Here is a 21855-nt window from a genome sequence, read left to right as displayed (position 1 = left end):
ACTTACTTGGAATAATTTTACCTTCTAATTAATCCAACAATTTTCTAAGACATTGAAATCTACCTCCTACTAGCTCATTTCTATTTAGTCTTTGAAAGAAAATGTTTAATGCTCCTTGGGCAAGTTTGGAAAGTCTTATTTATGATATGTACTATTTTTATCTGCTCTTATAAATACCACTCCCTTAGAAATAAAATGTTTCTGGAGTTTGCTACATGAAAAGGAAAAGAAAGCATAGCAGAAACTTTGAGTCCTGTTTTAAAGCATAAAAGGGTTTATCTTATCTAGAGCAGCCGGTACAGGATAACCAGTGTTATCTTATCACTACATATTGATGTCAGGGTTTAAAAGGACTTGAGGCTGTTATGCTACACGGAGCAGAACTCCTACACTGATAAACACTGATAAAGCTGCAGTGCTCTAATCTAAACTACACCTTCTTTCTGCCCCAAATACACATGAGAAGAGCCAGAAGCATTTTTCCTAGCACAGCACAATCCTCCAAGTGAGGGTGGGCTCCTTGGCCCCTGGTGCTGCTGGGGAAGGTCCCTGAGCATAGCCAAGGCTGACAGCAGCTTTGAGGAAAAGAAATGAAACCTGTCTCCAGGCTGAGCTTTGCCCGTAGCCATCGCCAAACTCCAGCCTTACAGGAATAACCTGAACCAAAGGCATGGGGTTTTGTCAAAGGGCTATGCTCATGTGAGAAGGTAATGAATGGGCTTAAAACCGATTACCTTCTTTAAGTGGCAGCAGCCCACACTTGCAGTGCTGACTGTATCAGCTTCAACCCTTCAGCAGCCTGGCTGGAATCAGGTGTAATTTCTTCAGGAAGGGATGTGCAGCTCTAAGGCCTTTGCTTGGAGAAAAAGAGACACCCGCAAAGTAAATCAGGTCCTGCGAAGTGAGAGCTTGTCAGGTGTGGGATGCAGGCTGAGAATCCAGGTTGTATACGTGATTTCTTCTTGACTGAATAACGGGGATGCCAGTGACTGATGTTAGTGCAATCTTCCTGTGTTAAGCCATTGAATCAGCCTTCTGGAGGAACAACATGGATCCCAATTAACAACACACATTAGGAGTGTCCATGCTCGTTAAGACATGCTAACGACCTCAGGGGTCCTGCTTGGACCTGCACGGCCAGCTGCTGCGCTCCAGCGCTGCTCATCCGCAAAAACACCAGGATTTGGACACGGCCTGCAGTTGGCCTAAGTTTGCTTCAGGTTTGCTTCAGGGAAAGGGCTTCTCTCCAGGCTGTGGTACGAGCACTGGTGTGACACAGATAACGTTGAGTATGTTGGAGCTGAGGGGAAACCAAGTCATGGACAAGGCCCCTGCGTCACTTCTGTCTGCACACAGCCTTTCAATGGGAGTGGTGCAGTGCAATGAGGCAAAGGGCAGAAGGATGTACAATAGAAATAAGGATGTACAATACCGGTAACCAACATGAAAGCTCATAGCAAGGACCAAAGTACAAGGCTGAGATAGTCGTGCTGCAGATGTTTGAAATGTAGTACATAGGACACCCACGTAATATATGCATGAACTCAGAGCTTGACACCTCTTGCCTGCTTGTGCAATTCCAATTAAATTTGGGTGCATTAATCTCTCTATTCTTAATAGAAACTCACTTGCTTCCTCTCTCTCACCTCCATTTTCTGCCAACTGCAGATAAAACACCCAGTCAGCCCTCTGCTTATTTGATCCTAAGGTGAAGCGATCAAACAAGCCTGCAACCTCACTGAAGGATCACACAGAATGAGAAAGCGGGCTGCAAGGCAGATTAGTGAAATTGTTTCTATTACAGCTCCAAGCAGGGACATATGCCGTCTTGGCAAGTTTCTTTTACAACAAGCCTAACTTTCCTCCCTTTTCCCTCAGTTTTGCTGTGGTGTCAATGTCCCTTTCTCCAGGCACTCGGGGTAAACCCCCACACTTTGGAAGCATGGCAGCCTTGAAAGGCCTCATGCTGCACTCTACCACGAGCTGCACCAGCTTCTTTTATCTCGGTAGAGCTGCTCCATCCAGATGTAGATGTCATGACACATATGGTAAAACACGCATCCTCTCTGTGTTGCCTTGAGCTGACAGAGTGTGATTCCCAGCCATGTGGCAGCAGAGCCACTGCTCTACAGTCCTGGGGACCAAGATTCTGCTCACTCTTTCCATGCTTTTTTATAAACAATAGGTGGCAATTTTACCAATTAAGTGTGTGGGGAAGCAGCGAGTTTGGATCAGATGCACACAGCAGCTGCCACAGCATGACTACGCAGCGCAGAGAGGCTGCAAGCACTTAAGCAAGACAGAATTATCATAGCACAAGATTAGGTCAGATATCATAAAGCACTGTTCCATTTCCAACAGCTCCCCACCAGGAAATCTCCACCCATCCCTGCAGTCAAGATGTGTATCTGTCTTGCAGCGTTAATGGTGCTGGCCTGCCACTTTGCTGCGGTTTATGTAGGCGGCCCAACTTAACAAACCTGGACAGTACGGGCTTTCCAGTGCTTGGGTGGATAGTCCAAAAATGAATAAATGTAAGTCATGTAGTTCTGCTGAACCTGTGGTTTAAAGCTTCTAATTGCTTACTTTCATCTTTTACCAGCATAAATAATAAATGTGGCATGTTCCCCATTTTCCATCACCACCGCATTATTAAAGCAATAAAACAATTTCAAAGGTGTGGTTATCATAAGCTAATGGCACCTCTAGGGGATTAGTAACACCCCAGGAGACTTCTTAGTCTTAAAAAACCCGATACCCCCTGTCAGACTCTATTAGCTCAGTTGTGTGAGTGTGTGCACAGAGCTCTCTGCTTATGCTATGCCACTCAGCACGCAGGACAAGTTAAGTGACACAACTGCAGGCATAATTAGGTCAGGAGATGCTTCCAGGCAGACAATTGAATAAAAGAGAGGAACCCTGCAATCACACGCAGCTCAGATTATGTATACACGCAGGTAACCCAGCTGCCTACAACCGAGCTGCAGCTTTTTTCAGCCCAATTCAGAGCAAAGGGAGAGTCTCCCCTCTTACAGGAAGAAGTGAGGAGCAAGTGCTGCCATGCAGAGCACCGTAGCATGAATGCAAAGAGCTCTCCTTGACACACACCTGAGAGCGTCTCCTCAAGATCAGGCTGGTCGGGAGGGAGTAGGTAACTTTGAGAGCGCCATTCGCCTGCCTGGAAGCATCACTTCATGGGGTTTTGCACGCCTGTGCTGACAGCAGAGCTGTGAAATGAGCCTGCTGCCTGCCACAGCAGGTGATTTGGGAGCGCTCCCCACACACAACTGCGTTGTGGATGTCCCTCCCCTACCTCCTGCCTCCCCACAGCCTCTGTAATCTTGGTGTGACATCATTGGGAATTACATTAGTTTTAGTATTTGCTGGGGCGTTAAGACCAAGCTATTTAGCACATCAAAACAACAGTATTAGCAAACAGACCTTCATTTAAGGTAATTACGCACCAAGGAGACTGTCTTATCTTTCATCTCCTGTTTATTTTGCTAACAGTCACCCAGATTCTTTAAGTAATACCTTCCCTGCTATCAGTTATCAAAGCAATGATGGAGGTGGAAGACAGCTGAATGCACTAAGCTCTAACACAGCAAGAGCCTCACAGGTGGGAGGAGGAGGAGGAGGAGGGACAGCTGAATAAGGGTGAGAGAGGAGGGCTGTCTATCTCTGCCTTTGTCTGCCTGTCAGCAATGCTAAGCTGGGAGCCCTGATCCTACAGGGCTTTGCACAGCCTGGAGCAGGGATGGGATTTGAAGGACATGTACTGCACTCTGTCATGCCACAGAGGCTTCAGGTGAGCACAGGCATTTGCTAATTGCTATTGCAAATGATCACAGTGAATCTTCAACTCCCACTGTGCCCACACTTTGCTATCATCCTCACTAAAGATAAAGGGCACAAGGGTGGGAGGATCTAGAGAATGGGCGTAAGCCAAAGCACAATGGCCTCAAAGATCAGTATCGGGCTAACATACACATTTCCATCCTCTCCCACATGAAGGGTATATTCACAGTCTGTCACAGTCAGCGGAAGGCACTAGTGTGACCACTGCCTTAGCCACAGCATCCAAAAAGCACACTGGGAACTGAGCTGCTTGATCCCATGCTCAGCTTTAAAATAATAATGGGCAAAGGACTCTTAGGAACATTTAAATGTCTCTTTCCACCACAAAATGGCTGGGCAGGGTGGGGAGGAGGGGAGAAATGTGGGTCATTTCAGAGTGACAGTGAAGCAATGGAGTGCTTGAGTTTGGGGACAAGTATTGCAAACTGGATAGTCTTTGTTGTAATTGCTGTGAGGACTTAATCGGTCAATAGGCTAGTTGCAGAGGTAAAAATCCTCTTGCTGTGACTCATCAGAAGGATACACTACCTGTCCGGGTCCTGGTTCTCAAGTGCATTCAAAAGAAAAGGGCAATGAAATGCCTTGAGAGAACAAGACCTTGGAGTAAATCATGCTGCAGTGCTCAAATTGCAAACCTACCAGGAGTAAGAGTGAACGTAAGGTGTAGGATCTGGCTCTCTATCAAGAAAAGAGAAGAGCAGAGGGAAATGGAAGCAGCTGTCACTGAAAGCAATGCTGGGACACAAAGTACAAAACAGTGCAAGCGTGCTGTGCAGCTACCATTGCCGTACCAGCGGGGAGCACAGCAAGTTAGCACTAAGCCTCCTTCCTCTCCTCATTTCTTGGCCAAGTGAAGCTGTACCGACCAGAAACACAGTTTCTCCAGCAGTCACCTGGATGCACTGGCTAGGCACTCTGCGCAGTTTTGCCATTTGTACGTCCTTCAATGTCAGCTTTCTCCTGTGCTTTAAAGAAGGTGAGCTTCAGGGCTGTGATAGCCCCAGCTGCTGGCACAGCCACAGCCTCCTGCTCTGCTATTTTTGCAAGATGAGTAGTATTTGACCTCAGAGCATGGGGGCAAAATAAAAAAGCATATCTGGATGAAACACAGGAATGCTGACAAGGGGAGGTGTGTTTTGAGGATGCGGTCTACATATGCTTTCACCCTGAATTCAATACATGGATAAAACAAAGGGCAGAAAACTAAACTCTTTAAATTCATTCACCATCTCATTTCATTCTGGTGTCAGACATGATTGTTGCCACTCAAAATTTTTTATTCCTTTTATGCGCATATTTACAGTGTTATGTCCATGAATTAAAGGACAAGAAACATTTTCTGCCAGTTACAACTAAGCAATGGAAAACTGATATTATACAGGCAGAAAATAGGGTGAAAATTAAATATCCAAACAATTTTCAAATAGTAATCGATAGCAGTCTGGAAGTTACTGTAAGCTTACATTTAGTAAAAAACAGATACTAAGAGGAAAGTCTTGTAACATTCAGAAGTTAATGTAACTAGGACTGATAAGCAGAACAATTGGGGGAGTTCTTTTGATTTTTATAGCTTTTTCATATGTGTCTGATGGAAAGAGTAATTTAAATCCTTTTGGATATTGGCACAATCATGCAGATGACAAAAGCATGAACTGTAAACAAAGGACTGCAAGAAGTGAATGCACTGTGTTACAGAAGGACATCCAGGAATGTGTAATTCATTCATAGTCTAATACAAAGAGTAAATTGGGATACCAGAGCACTTTGCTGATTCCACTAAATGGGGAGATTTTGAATGCACCTGGAGGAATAATACCAAAAAAGGACCTAGATAGACTAGAAAGCAACAAAATACAGAGATTTAATGTGGAAAAACTGTAAGTAAATCTGTCTAGGGAAAACTAATCCAAAACACAGATGTTCTCCTGGAGAGAGAAATCTTGAAAGCAATCATGTTAAAGCAGACAAGGAATGACAACAGAGTTAATGGTAAGTCCCCAGTGCAACAGGCAGCACAAATCAGGATGGGGAGTTTGCTAGCGTGCACTGACAGCCCACTGTTCGCCACCGCTCACTCCTGCGGAGCGGTGCTGTAATCTCTTGCTTGTGAACTGCTAATTCTAGCAGTGTGATCGGCAGAGAGATAACACGAAGTGGAGGCAACTCTAAGAAGTACAACAGAATTATGACAAGCTTGGAGGAAACAACTCATATAACACATACCACCACTGGGGTAAGGTGTAAGATAGGAGATAAGCCCATTAATACTGAAACTGAAATATTAAATGTTCCATCGCATGGCAGATTTAAAAACTAAACGGAAAACTAGAAACCTAGCGGCAGATCATCTCTGTGTTGCAAAGTTCAGGGTGTCCTTTATCAATCATCTTAAAATTTCCTCTTAAAAAGCTGCCCATGACTGACAGACAGATCTCCATCCAAAGCCAACAACAGAAAAGGCCCTGTCTGACTTTTTCTTAAGAAAAACGCTCTTTTCTTAAGAAAAAGTCACTGGATTAAGGCTAATTAATAAAATGGCTTGATACAAACTCTCAGAAATGTTATTCTATACTCAGAAAAGGAAATGTTAACCTTTTCTGGGCAGAAAGGCTGCAGAAGACAGCCAATGTTGGCAGTTCCTGGTGGTGACAAGGCCGGTGCTTTCCTACCAGTACTGCAAGTAGAACTGCATGTGTGTGTGGCCTGACAACAGCTTGGGCACAAATGCAGCATTGGCACATTTGCTGCCTGCAGATGAGCTTTCTTGTCCCATATTGTCTCCCGTGGATACGGTGGGTCCCAGCAACGAGCAGGTTAGGCTGGGCAGCGATGTGCTGCGCCCCGTCCACAGGAATACGTGTTGTGGCCAGCACTAACCAGCCCTGCTGCTAGCTGCAGCTTTATTTCCAGAGATGGATAAAATCCAATTTGGAAAGAGAAGCAGCTGTTGGAGGCACAGGGCAAGGACAGCCACCAACAAGCATTTCTTCCCACGTTTTGGCTAGGAGACCGCCTGAGGTCTTATGGGGCTTACAGGGAGGGATGCAGAGGGGCGTGCAGGGATGCGGAGTGATGCTCAGGCGTGCCCAGGGGTACCCACCCCCCGGGCTGCCCCAAGGCTGCCTTCCCACGGCTGCTGAAGACCCACATTGCCATCTAGTGCCAGAGGAGCACAAGGACAGCCGGCCGCCCCGCTCCACCGCCGCTTGCCCGGCAGTGCCGGGCCGGGGGCTGAGCCGGGGTCGCCTCCGGGCAGGTCGCGGGCCCCTGCTCGCTCTGGAGCCGGTAACTCCTTTCACTGCGGAAGCTTAAGGCGGGGAAGTAAACTTTCTGATGTTCTGCCGAAACACAGCGAGTCATATGCAACCCTGCCATAGATCCTGCTTTGCCCCACGGATGCTAAAGGACTTAGGAAACATGCAGATAGCTTTGCTTAAGCTCAAAACATCACAGCTACTAATGATCTCATCCTAAAACCGGTGCAACTAAAGTAAGGTTCAGCAGTGACTGAAGTATCTAATATTTATATATTTCCATAGAGATTTACATGCTGATGTACCTCCTACCTACTTAACTTTCTGCCTGGCTGCCCTGGCCCTGCTCTGCCCCAGATGCTAAGCAGGGCTGGGTGGGTGCAGGCTTAGTGCCCACAGGAGCATCGAGATGCTGCAGAAGGCTTTGGTTAGGTATTAATAAACTGTGACAGTCCTGGTGAGAATCGGGGTGTTAACCTTATTGTGCGGGCCAGGACCCAGCTGGATAGCTCAGCTCTGCCAGCTGTGGTTTGCCTGCAGGGAGAGGGCAAGGGGCAGGAGCAAGGCTGAGCAGGTTGGGTCCTGCCCGTGCTCCTGCCGCAGACACTGCGTGTCGGTCCTGGCGGCGCGCTGCTGTTCTGTGCGGTCTGGAACAGCTGGTGCTTTCCACCCAGAGGTGATCACATTACAGCGGTGAATGTCTACCGCCAAAAGAATAGATTGTAATTACAGTATTTTCTGTGGCATCTTTTTATGCCAAGGACTTTTATATACCCAAAGGCATGTACTAAATATTTTTCATGGGACTTCCCACCATAAGAGATGGAACTGTTAAGTGTTATTATGTGTGCTACAAGAATACCTAGAAGCCTCAGGTGAGACAAGGGCTTCACTGTGCTCAATAGAGTATATATGTTTAATAAAACTCAGTCTTGTCTGTGCAGAGCTGGCAATCTGATTGGGACGGGACAGAGGAGTGAGCAAGCAAAGTGATTTGCTCCACTTCATAAAGCATTTCAGTACCTGACCCAGGTCTCCCAAGTTTCAGCTTGCCAGCCAGTCTTTTCAATTCAGTGTTGTACATGGTGGAGTTTTTGTTTATTTTTCAGGCTGTGGTTATGCCCTTGTAACAAAGGACTCCCAGAAAAAAACAGCCCCTTCATGGTTTCACGGGCTCATTGCTAGAAGAGAGACCCTGCTCACTCGCCTTCCCTTCTCATGCCATAAGTGGGAATTTTGAGCACCACTTGGCAAAGACGCAGAGAGCTGGCACACTCGGCTAGAAGGATTCATTAGTGGATCCTGAAAACTATACCAAGCAACTTGATGACAGAGTGCAGTTATTAAACTTCGACAGTGAAGTGGCAATCTATGACCAGCAAGAGCTCATGGCTTTCCAGCAGTGTAGGTACAACTGAGTTTTGCCACGGCAAAGACAAGGTGCAGAGGATGGTCAGCCTGCTCTTGCCGCAGGAAGGGTGGCTGGATGGGGTAAAGCTTGAAGGCAAGTGTCCTCGTTGCATATCTTGGTCTTCTGTCAAGAGACCTCACAAAGAAAAAGCCACTCAGAAGTACCAACTGATTGTGATCAGCTCCTCAGCCCCTGCTCAAGTGTACATGCTCTGAAGGTCACTCATCAGGCAATGGGGAGCAAACGTGCTGCTTTGGCAGCTGAAAGTTTGCATGTGTTCAGAGGACTGGAAGAGCATTTTACCTACAGCCCCTTAAATTGCTGCTGCCTGGCAAGACAACATTCACTGGATGAAACTGAGGCCCTGTAAGCAAAACATCCTTTTACGGGGGCAAGCAAAATTTTAGAGACCCAGTCACTGTAAGATCTTTTCCCCCCTAATACCAATATCTCCCTGAAATCTATTTATTTTAGGCTTGCTGTGTCATAACAGATCAAAGAGCTGCATCTTCTCTTGGAAAAAAGCAAGGTTTTATTCAAAAATATTAACTTTTCATGACATCTAGTCTCAATTTCCGTACAATCTTTCAAACTCTGGCTCTCTGGTGCAGATGAAGGACCAGTTTCTTCCTCAGTGTAATTCTGCCTAAACCCATGCATTTACACTGGGGGTCAATTTTGTCCATAAGGTTTGTGATTCTCAGGCGGAGGCTTACTGACAAGCACTGTGCTGAAGATATTTACATTCAGCAAGGCTCATAAGCCACTGAACATCTGTTCTCTCGTTTGCAGCCTCCTCAGCATTTGCCCTGTAGGCAATAATCTACAGGACAAGTTTCCCAGCACCTACTACTGTAGGATAATTCTTTAACTAAATGGAAAGCAAAGCCCAAGGCCCTGGGAATTTGCTTTTGTACAATAATCTTTTGTGTGCGTACAGTGAAAACCAGAGGATTATGGAGTCACATCATGAGAATTCAGGTCAAGTGAGATTTGGGGGGGGGGGGGGGAGGAGAAGATGACAGAAGCACCAGTGGGAAGGTAGTGATCCCAGGGGAAGTAACGTGACGCTTGCAGATAAGCCTGTTCTGCTGTCATGGTTTAATTTTTACACATCGGTATTTAAATTTCTGAGCATTGCCGAACATCAACTCTCCCTTTGCAGCATGAGGTTCTTTTGTGTTGTTTTTTTTCTCCTCTAGCAGCTGCATTATTTTGGAGTATCCCTGTGTCTCAGTTATTTTCTTGTGCCATGCCTCCATTTTCTAGCTCTTCATTATTTTTTTGCAATCTGAGAGTTTGTGTGTTTAAATCTCCTTCCTCCATTCAGCTCTCTCTTACTTTTCTCATTCTTGCACACTTAGCCTGGAACAAGGATTTCAAAGATCCTCTAGATATACAAAGCAATTCATTTATCTCCCCTGGACATTTGCTTAATGGAAGGAAGGAAATGTCATTAAAGAAAAGCACTATGAAAAATGTGATGCTGCTTTTTCTCTTTCTGGCAAGGGATTGATCTGGATATCCAGACTGACACCCAGAAACTGTATTTAAATGCCTGCCTGCTCTGCCTGTAATGCAGAAAGACCCAGCTGAACCCAATCAAGTATTTAACATGATCTTGGCTGGTGTAGGCTGCTAAGCTCATGGGAGGGTTTGCTGCTGGGCAGTGACTGTTGAGAAAATAGTGGAATAGAAGATGTTAAATTAGACGTAAGTGTAAGCAAAGGAGAAAACAGCATTGAGGAAAATTCACCAGTCTTCTGCAAAATTGAGCAGCTCATCTGACCGTGAGGATTTTCCTTATCTTTTTAAGAAGATAGGCAATATGGTAGAAAGGTTATGTTCTACCTGTGGCATAAAACCCTGTCTCAGTTACCATGTATGAGACCTGGAACAAAATACCTTCTGTACGGCCTTTGTGAAATCTAACATGCAAAGAAAGACAGGAGTTAGCTACTGCATAAAGCAGCTCCACTTTCTGAACTGCAGTGGTGGTGGGAGCAAGAGTTTGAGTTTGTAGTATTTGGACCATGAAAGGGCTGCTGGCTGGGGAATGCAGCTTTGGGGTTTTTTTTTGTTTGGGCGGTGGGGGGGCATGGCTTTTGTCACAGCATTTTACCACTTCCAGGAAAAGAGTATATGCATCTGCCTGGATAGGAAATCTTCATTTTATGAGAGTCACATGTGATTTTAATTATGAATTTATCCTTCCTGGTGTACCATGCATTTACTCACTGTCATGTTATTTGCATAGGTGCTATGTCCTGTCTAAGTTAGCTCTACACACAGGCTGTGTCACTCAAAAAGAAGAGATAAGCACTTTGCTTTGCAGTCATCCTCTGCAAGAGACTAAACTTAAAGCCTCTCACAGGCAAGAGCAGAAAATACTTTGTTAGTGCTTGTTTTGGTTGAGAGAATGATCAACTTGTAGTCTAATAAATAATGTATGTTACTGCCCTAAGGAATGACACAATCTTGATTGTTGCAAAGTCATATATGTGTCAGGAAAGTCCAGAACTAAGGTAGTCCAAGGAATCGTAATTCAGTCTTCCTCTGTGTGTGTTACAAAAGTCCTGAGCTGTGTGCCTACATACTGTTTTTCCTAATACCTTTGAGAGATTCTGTGTTCTTGGTCTTTTTCCTTTGTGTCCCATTTTTAGTTGATTAGTTCATATGTTCCAGATAAGCACAGACTGCACGTTGGGCCAGGGAGGGAGGCAGGAGGGATAATGTAAGTCTTTGTGGGGAGTAACCTACAGTTTGGACATCATGTTTAAAAAGTGTGGTACAGAGTACAGACGTTATGGGTTGTATTAGCTTGGTCTGCAGGGAACTACATCCTGTATTGCATGAAATGGTTTGACCTCTTCTATTGAAATGCTAATGTTTGGCCATTTCCTCCAGCAAAGTGAGTCTCTTTTTTTCTCATTGTAGCCTACATTTACCCTTCCTCCAGCCTATGCCACCCTGACCCCAGAGTTTCTGCTTTTCAAATATGTGCTTAAAATTTGTCTTCTATGTGATCGTTTTATGAGGTGATATCATGAAGTATAAGTATGTGTTCCAGCTGTGTTAGTGACTCTGCCTATAAACCAAGGAGGTTGGCTAAGCACACTCTTGCCCTCCTGCTTAATGTGACTCAAGACAAGAAGATGCAGTGATCCAGAGTGCCAAAGTGAAAGAGTGAAAAATCCAGATTAGACCCTGGGAAAAGGAAACTCTAAGTGAAACTGACTTTTTATTTCCTCGTGTCTTCATGTTGACACTACATTAGGAAGGCTGACATCAGATACCCCCAGAGGCCCAAATCCAATTTTGAATCAAATATAAAAGACCAGCTTGTAAAGGCCAAGAATGAATTGGTTCTGCCAGAAGAAAAATTAGCACAGAAACAAGCTTATTTCCAGAGAATGTGCTGAAATAACTACATGATGCCTTAATAGGGATTGTCCTTGTCTGATTTTTTTTTCTAAACTTAGTGAAAGTTCGGGCTTTGAAATGACCAATCTGTGTAAGGAACACATCCATCTCCAGATTTGTTGCATGCAGTAATCTGTGGTCAAGATTACTTTTGTTAGCATTGAGATGGGCTGCCCTTTTTATTCTCTGACTCTGTTTTAATACTAATCCCTGAACAAATACTTATAAAAGCTAAACAGATATGTGTCTGTCTACTTGCTTCCATTTACATCTGTGAGAAGCTGCAGAGATTTTGTGCCACTTAGCTGTCATGCTATTTCTTAGTGCCAAGTTCTCATATTGCTGCAGTTCTAGGCCATTTGCTGTTGCAGGAGAAGATTTAGGTCAGTGGTTTTTCAACCTTTTTTGATTTGTGGACCCCTAAAAAATTTTCCAGCAGTAGTGCACTCCTTTAGGAATTTCACATATGTAGATTGCTGTCTGGTACATATGAATTTGCTTCTTCTCAATTGCTTTTTGCAGACCTTTAGAAGTTTTCCATGGGCTTGCCAGCCTCTTCAGACCATACGCTGGAAACCAATGATTTAGGTGAGCTCTTGAACCATTACTCTTCCACATATACACTGCTGTAAATGATGAGAATGCCATAAAATGAGTAACATCAAGGCCAATGTTTTGGGGATATCGTGACTTTCAGTACTTTACAGTCTGTCAAACCCGAATGCAGGGTATTTAAGCAACCAGTGTTCACATATGAAAAAATACATAGTGATGGTGTACCAACACCCACGTTGTCCTCCTGTCTCAGTGGCTTTGGATGCTGAGCTGTGGGTGTTCCAACACCCCCATAAATCATAACCGGTTGCCTCCAGAGCTTTAGCTATCAAATGATATATGCTTTTTGGCTTCTCTAAGCCTAGCCCAAATAAGGGTCTACAATATAATTTCTTTAGATTGAGATCAGGCTTAGGAGGAAATGTGGGATAAAGTCCATGTATAAATCAACTTTCTCCCTGCATTGCTTTATGCACTGTATCATGAGATCTGGTACTTCTTTAGAACTATGAAACCCCCTCTCCTGACTGAGAGACTGCTATTAGTAAGCAATACCACCCTTACCACAGTAGGCTGAGCTCCTTAGCCTTTCTAGCCCCACTATTTATACAACAGCAGAGTACTGCATCTTCTCCCACTCATCACTTTGCTGTTGGTGAACTAGAGGAGAACAACATCCATCAGCTTAGAAGTGAGGAAAGACTGGTGTTAATTATTTGCACTGCTATAGTCCCTGCATGCTGTAAGTATTGACCAGGTCTCTACTATATGAGGTTTAGCGCATGCATGAAACAGGAAGGTCTACATGCCAAAGATCACCCAAGCCAAACATGCAACAGGAGATAACAAGTGGGTATCGGGGATAGGCAGATGGAACAGTACAAGCAAACAATAAGATAAGATAAAGTTAGTGTATTAGGCCATGGTTTTGGCATGCCATCTAGTCACCCGGTGATAGGTGCTTTTGTAGGTATCACAGGGAAAAAAAAGCTTTGAAGGATGATGATTAACTTATTTCCATAGCTGTTACAGAACATTCCTATAATGGAGGAATGGCAGTTTAGGGAGAAAAAAGCATATGGTAGTTGTTGGAAAATATAAAAAAGAGGTGATATAGACTGGCAATGTGGCTAATCAGAGGTAAGCTCTGACTCCTAAAAGTGAATTTAAGATGATAGGCTGGATGGGCATAGGTCAAAACGGTCTTGGAAATTAATCAAATAGCTTTTTCCTTTCTGCAATAGAGAATGGTGAATCAAAGGAGGAATGTAAATAGGAAGTGATCTGGTCAAAGCAGGGCACTGGCTAGGAAAAAGAATGGGGCAAGACATCAAATGACAAAAACAGAGGAGAGAATAATGCAGCAGTGGAGATATAAAGCGAAGAGAACCTAGTTAAGGGTTCCAGCTGCATGGATGGCGATAAAAGATTATGTATCTGTTTTGTGATACAGGAAGAAATTATAAACATGGACATTTTTTGACCAGGAGGGCCCGGAACGAGGTCCAAGTTGAAGATGACATCTGATTTGCATTTCCTCTTCCTCTCCTTTACTTGGCATCTGTTGTAAACCTACAGTTCCCTAGCCTGAGACTGATCTCAAGGTCATTGTTTTGATTCTTCTCTTATCCCTCCCACCAAGAGGTTTACAGAGCTTGATATTCTTTATAATGAAAGCATAGTGCCCATCAGCCAATAATTCTAGATTTTCAATTTACTTTTTGGCCTCCTAAGGCGTTGATATGAAACCTTCCATCTCACTGTCCATCAGAGCTACTGCTCCTGAATTATGGCTGATTTCCCCTTAATATCCACAGCAGGGATTTTTAATGAATCAAATGAAAAAATAAAAAATGCTGGCCCATCCCCCAGGGTTGATGGACCTGACTCCCTGCCAGTAATAAGCCAGACAAGATGTAATGGGGACTTTAGTTTTTGTACAGGATGTAGAAGACAGACGCTTCCCTTTCCCAGGAGGCAATCCAGTGTAAACCAGGTTAGTGTGCAAGCCTGCATCTCCAAAGGTAATGCAAAATAAAAATAACAATGTGTCTCTAGAATATGGCATTGAGAGAAAGCAAGGAACAAGATAAAATGTTCTATTAATCCCAGTGTCTAGTCTGAAGATGATGCAATTTAGGGCATGCTATCATTTACAAAAACAATGACTAGACTTCCAGGTATGTACTGCAGGTGATAACTAATTCTTATCTACTTTTCTCTGGTTCAGTGCCTACACCAGTCAATTTACAGATCATTACACTGTACAATACGTAAAATAAAAATAAATCTCATTAAACATCTTGACTGTATGTTGCTTAGCCCACTGCTCTATCGGACTGTGATTTAAAGACCTAACTCAACAGCTTGGGAGGAGGAACTGTACTCAGCTCATCATTCCCATTTCCTTCGGTTACCTTTTCTGCCTCTACATTCCCTTTCTCCGTATCCTGCTTGAAAAGGGATTTGTCCCCCTTGTACCAGGAACAATATTTCCTGGGGTTGTTGTACAGCAAACATACAACCCATCACAAAGGTGTTCAGCTGAGAGGGTATCTGCAAGGCAGAGCACCTGGATGGGTGAGCTGCTTCCCCCTGAACTCCACCGAAGTGTCCTCTCCTTCATCCAAAAGAGCTGAAAACTTTGAGCACCTACTCTCCAGGAAGAAGACTAGGAAAGCCTTCCCTCTGGAGCCCGTCGCCACAGCTCCCTACACAGTCACATAAATCACTCCCAGCTTTCAATGTTTTGGTTCATGAATTCATTGTGTTTCCACAGAAATTCAAAGTTTTGCCTGGTCTAGACAAGGGATCATATTTTCAGCTGATGCAAAGTTGCTTATCAGTGACTGCAGTGGTACTCCACTGGTATAGGCAGCTGAGAATTTAGTGAGGTGACTTTTGGGAATGACGAGCATCTCTTCTGCATCTCAGTACATTGTTAATTGACAACCCTAGATCTGAGATCGCCCTGATAATGGATTAATATAATATTTAGGGTTTTTTTCCATTCTAACAATGTCCACGCTTGTATGATATTACGGATTAATTATGTTGGTTTTCACTGCTAGCGTTGGCTTTTGTTGCTAATCTCAAGGTAAAAAAAGTAAACTTGCATTTTGAAATGAGAGGACAAAGTAAGTATATATTAGGGATTTTGTCTTTTACTATTGGTGTCTTATAGAAGTTTTCTAGTTAAATAATTATCCAGCAGAGATTTTACTGTCAAGTGGAAGATAACCAGGCACTCTTTGTGTAATATTTCTATTGCGAGGGGTGAAGGCTCCAGAATACCTGGACTGTGTGATTATTTTAACTGCTGTGTAGATAAAATAAAAACATGAGCAGTGAAATGTGGAAAAGGTATATATGTTATTATATTACTTCTCAACAATTTTCTTTTTCTCTTGCTCCTTTGTCTGGAAACAGTGATCAGATTGATTTTTCTCGTGTAGTAAATAGACTTCCCTAAGAATAAAGTGATCGCTTGTTCAAAGCAAGGTTTCTGGTTGAAGTGATAGATCTCCATTTTCTGAGCCAGTGAAACTTCTCCTCTGCTATAATGACATTTACAGACATCCTACTTGGGGCTGACATTCCCTGCAGACCTGTAGAAAACCTGATGACACTCCTGACCATCTTTTCTTCAGCTTTTCCGTGTTGTTTTAGTTCTTGCGTCCAGGTTTCTGCCCTTATTCATAAGCTGGTTGAAGCTACATACAGATGTCACTGCATTTGTAACTTCTTCCCTCCCCAAGGTCCCTTTCTTTCAAAGACTGAGATGGATGTATTTCTCCACTCAGCCACTCTTAAAGTTCTTTTCCGAGCGATGTGTCCAATCTGAACTCAGCAGAGAATGTGCACGACATTAATTCTAGGACCAGTCAGCACTGTTTCTGATTTCAAGAGAGACTCACAAGTGAACAGCTGAGAAATTTCACTGTAAACACTGGTGCCTTTGGCTCAGGCTGGAGGGGTGCATCACTCACAAGGTACAGTGAAATGGACAGTTGTTATGTCCTTGGTGGGGATAATTTACACATTTTTACTTTCAGTGGTGTTAATTTGGCACCCCCTGGAGGAAATACGTTTGAAAACACTTAAAGGAAGAAACTATTTTAAAAATCCCCTTTGATGCAATCAATTCTTTAACTAGACTGTAAATTTTCCCAACTATCTATGGAGACTGAGTCTTTGCAGAAATATTTGTGTAATTTTCCTTAGGCAGTTTTTTCATAATGAGATAATACATGCAATTTTTTTTTCCTCAGACTAAACATGTCAATCTAAGACTGTGACTGGGGAAGTGCTGGAGAATTTCTCTAACATCACGAATCAAATGATCAAAAAGAAAACTTGGAATGTCACCTATAAATGACAAGAAGAACCATTAAAGGGGTCCATTTGAATCTGGTCCAAGATACGTAAGACTCAGTAGACATCCTTACTCTCATGGCTAGGGTGGGCTTATGCCAGGTAAAATGGGGGAAGACCTTACTGTAGGGCTGTGCCTGGATTTACAAACCAAACCAAACCCATGTCTTAGAAAATATAAGGCTATTAGAAATACTTCCATTTTGCTAATCAAGTGGAATTGCTTTCTTTGTTAGACAGAAATTACCATGTGCTGGGCTTGCAAGCTAGCTACAGAGTTTGATGCTCAGAAACTAAAAAAATGCCAAAGGCAAAAATTTAAACTGCTTTGCCCCTCCAGGCTGCAAGAAAAGAAAGATGTAAATAATGCCAAAATGCGTATTTACACAGCTTTAAAATTCTATTTGAATGTAACAAAATAGTTGGATGTTAGTGATTTCTAAAAACAAATATCAGCAAGGTTTTTTAATTATTATCATTTGTCAGCTCTTCATGAAATACCTGGCTGCATTTACAAAGGGATTTCAAAGAGAAATGGGAATGTTGTCTGTCAGTGCTGCATCCAGTGAAGCTAATCTGTGAAGTGTGAACAATAATTGCATTATTTTTGACCTACGTTTGTCAGCTGGGCACAGAGCAGTCTCTTCATTGCTCCTTCTGCCCCAGCAACAAAGCTCAGTCGTGGTCCCTGCTGAAAGGAACCTCTTCCTGGGAACTGCATTGTTTCATTAGCTCCTGCGTGCATGATTTTGGTGTGTTGCTTTTGTTTGTTTTCTCGGAAGGTCCTCTGAATTTCCCAGGGAGTCCTTTCCTTTGACATACTTAAACTCAAACACATTGCTGATTAACCTTGTAACTCAGGGGTAATTCAAAGGCTTTGCAGTAGACTAAGAAGGAGGTTGAGTCACAACACAGGAACTGCCATGCTCGTTTCCCCTAGACTGAAAGTTTCCCAAACACTAGCAGTGGTCAGTAATGGATGTCTGGATAAACAGCATAAGAAAAAGGTCATAAATGATCCTTTTCCTGTTCCCTTCTCATATGACGTGTCTAGCTGTCTTCCTTTCTCTACCGCATAATAAGGAAGAGATCTGGGGCTGGCTGCCTGACTCGGAAAACCCCTCATATTAATAGTGCATTCTCATTTGCAGCATGGCAGGAACATAGATTATCTGCAGGACTGGGCTATCACTATTTGGAAAAATGCTTGACTAAAAGGCTGTCCTTGGTATGTTTTCTTTTGCACTACAAAGTTGTTTTTCCTTACTCGCAGACAAGCAGCCAGCAGTAGGAAATCACAACTGAAGATGGCTGTATGACAACATTACTCTTGCTGGCTTAGAATGATCTTTAAATACTTTATTTTCCATGCAGAACACGTAATTATTAGTTTAATCATGAAATTTATTTTCCACATTGCATTTGCTAGATCTGATGTTAAGAATTTAATGCTACTTTCACCAGAGGTGAAAAATTAAACAGCATCAGTCTTTTTGAATGTTATCTATCACAGGGTGATAGCTCCAGACATTAGTGCAATACAAATACATTTGAAATCTTGCAGTAGGATTTGAGTAGCTGCCTTCAGGTCCTTTTCAACTGGACTGATTTCTATGTTGTTCTTTATCAGGAATTCCTAAATTTCTTTTGCTAGAACCAGTAGCAGAGGTGGCAGTTTCTGGCTCGTATCCATCTACACATGGTGGAGTATTTTGAAACTGCTGGTATGTGTACTGCTATTGGCAAGGAAAAAAAGGAATATTTGTAGCTTCTTTTTCTCCTGAATCTAATATATGTATACCTACACAATTCAGAGCCTGAAAACTAATTCCATCTGGAATGACCTGGATTCTAGAAAGAAAGAAGAGGGGGAGATATATTGCTGAAGAAACATTAACTGATGGAACAGATGGGAAAGACAGACTCTAGAAAAAGATCCTGTCCATTCTGCTCAGCTCAGGAGGGTGACAAGTATAAAATGGGCCTTTTGAGGGATGGCTTACTTGGAATGTCATATAAAACTACCCTGAGCTGGGAGGGAAGTGTCGTCTGTGTACATTGAAAGCAGTTACAGCAGTCTGCTGTTCAACTGCACATAGCAGCAGATCAGTACATCTCTAATTATTATTTGTCTGGCTGGCTAAGCAGCGCAGCATTTAGAACCTAATTTGTTGTATAATTTAATTTTAATTGAGTCTCCTATGCGCATGGGACTCGTTAAGCTAGCTGTATGTTTCACTTGCTGTCTTTTTACATGGATACTATGGGAGAGCTGCAAGAGCTGAACCAATCGTTTGCTTGCACTGTGCTATCACTGAGGTGCAGTAATTCCTTGGTGTGATTGCAGAGGGATCTCTTGGCAGGAATATTTGGAAAATATGTTTTCTCAATGCCACAATATAACAAAACAACTTCCTCCCTCAGCTAATGCTACAGTTTACACAAAAGATTTGGTTGTTGCGCTTTTAGTTGCATCCCCCATGTGCTGGTATTTTCCACTCAGAGATAACAATTACTAGTCACTGTGAGCAGTAATAAACATGAAGCACCATGACAATGCTTTTGAGTGATTGTCACTTCCACTGATGTGCCTCTCTTTGAATGCATAAGAGGCACTAGCCCTCAGTGAGAACAAAGATGAAAGTAGGCAGGGTATTTTACAGACAAATCCTTTTGGAGGAATGCAGACAGTCAGGCCTCAAAGAACCATTTTTTGGTAGTATTATTACTATGGGAAGAGTTATAGGCTGAGGTCAATAATGCAAAGCTCTTAGGTATGTGCATCAATTTGACTTACATGTGTGCTTACATTTGCTCCTGAACTGGGGCCCATATGATTGAGAACTGTGAAGCAATACTGTGCATTAGGTATCAGTTAAAACTGCAGATCCAAAACATTTTTGTATTTGAATAATTTTGCTTGTATCAGTAGTCCCGTGCAGCTCTCTTGCACAGGCTGGTATTGCTGTGAGAGTCACTTGGCCAAGGGGATCTACAGGGTTTCCAGGAAAGGTTAAGATAAAAGCAAAATTTGAGAGCTCAAGCCTGTGAACCAAGTAGGAGTATCAAAGCAAAGAACTGCAAATGGTTTTGTTTTCAGTGTTTTAATTCTGTTTTCAAGCCTTCTGATCTAATCCAAACTTCAAAATCATTTGAGTGAAGGGGAAAAAAAGAGGTTCGCTGCCTCTGTACGGCAGCAGAGAGATCCAGGATAGCTCAGCTTCTTCCTCCTCTGTTTTGATGAATGCAAAACTGTTTGAGTCCTTCAGATGAATGTGATAAAGGAATTCACAACTAGAAGGTTGCTACTGATGTGGTACAAAAGGACTACAATTCATTTGCCTAAGAACCCACTTTATATGGGCTGCTAATTGGCCTAAAAAGATTATGGTACAAGTAGTACAAATGTTCCAGGAACAAAAAGGAAACCAATATAGAGAAACAAGCAGATCAACAAGTGGGTGGTAGTGATAATGTTTTACGCAAGGAGGGAAAGGACCACCAAATTCCAGGTACTGGCTTTCTCAATAGCCTTTGGGGGGCCGGGTTATGTTAGCTGATTTGGGTTAGGTTGTGGAATCCTTCAAGGTCAGATCAAGGGAAGAAAGACTGATGCATACGAAGTCTTTCAGCAGACCACGAGGAAGACGCTCCAACTATTTGGATGCGTCTGGCAGAGGAAAGGCAGCTGCCAGCTGGAAACCTGCCGGGCCCAGCCGAGCGGGTGGGCGCGAGGGGTGACTGCCTGAGGTAACCCGGCTGTGAGGCCAGCGGGTGAAGGCAGCGTGGAGCACCTGACGGGAGAGAAGGTGCCACTCCACAGGACTTCAGACCAGCCTAAGGCGGGAGCAGGATGTAAGCGAGCGAGGGGGGTGATTTGGTTTTGGTAATTTTAGCTCTCTGAGGTGGCTCCCAGTGGGATGGAGAAGGTGGGAAGACAAAGCAGAGACCTGGGGAAGCGAGGATGAGCATGATGGCCCCACAGAGGTGGGGCTGGGTGGACGGGCCCTGCAGGCCCTGCCCGTGCAGGGCCACAAGAGACGGGGCTGCCATTGGGCAACTGATGAAATCTTGCACTTGCTTTTTTGTGTGTGGGGGGGTGATTGTTGCTGTTTTGGCTCTTTTTTAGCTGGTTTCCAACTACTGTAGAAGAAGACAGTGAAATGAGGTGGTTGGTGTGGGGCAAGAAGGAGCAAAGTGATGCTTCTCAAGAGGCAGAAAGCTTCGTTGCTTGCTCTTGTCCCTGGTAACTGCAGGTTTGGGTTTGTAAGAGCCTCCTGATTAACACTGGGGCTGCCCCCTCTGGGCGTGAACCCCCATCAACAGGCACTGATGCTGCCCCAGCGCGAACTCTCCTTCTAAAGCATGTCCCTGGAACAGCAAATATGTGTTTTATTTAGCCGCTGCTGGCAAACTAGTAACTCTTCAACATCGAAGAGTTAAACTACAATTATTTTTCACTGTATGCGACCGATTAAACCAGCTCAGCCGGCTGCCAGCACACACAACATGCTGTGAGGTGCTCCATCCGCCCGCAACAAATATGGCGGCGAGCGCCTTGTCCCGCTTGCGAGCCTGCCCACATCCAAGATGTCCGCCGAGGCGTCTCCGGTGTCCGAGCCTCGCTATCACCCTTCTTTTCCCTACGTACGGCGGCGCGCCGCGGCGTCGCCGGAAAATGCGACGCTCTAGCTTGCGTGGCTCGGTGGTGGGCGCCGGAAGGTCCGCCTCTCCCCCCGGTGCGTTCTCTATGGCCGCCATGCGCCGCCTCCAATGGCAGGCCTGGCCCTGCCCAGCCCTGATCAGCTGATGGTGGCAATGTCTGTTGACAGGAGCCGCCTCGGCCGCGGGACTGGGTGTAAGGGCTGGCGCCGAGGGGAGGGGGCGCCGGGCCGGAGGGGGCGGGCGGAGGCGGCCGGGGGGAGCGGGGGGCGCGGCACCCCCTGCCCTCCCTCGCCGCCCCTCTCCGCGGGGGAGCGG

Source organism: Gavia stellata, chromosome 21 (assembly GCF_030936135.1).
Source record: "Gavia stellata isolate bGavSte3 chromosome 21, bGavSte3.hap2, whole genome shotgun sequence".
In the NCBI taxonomy this organism is placed as follows: domain Eukaryota; kingdom Metazoa; phylum Chordata; class Aves; order Gaviiformes; family Gaviidae; genus Gavia; species Gavia stellata.
Note: the sequence above shows the minus strand (reverse complement) of the source record.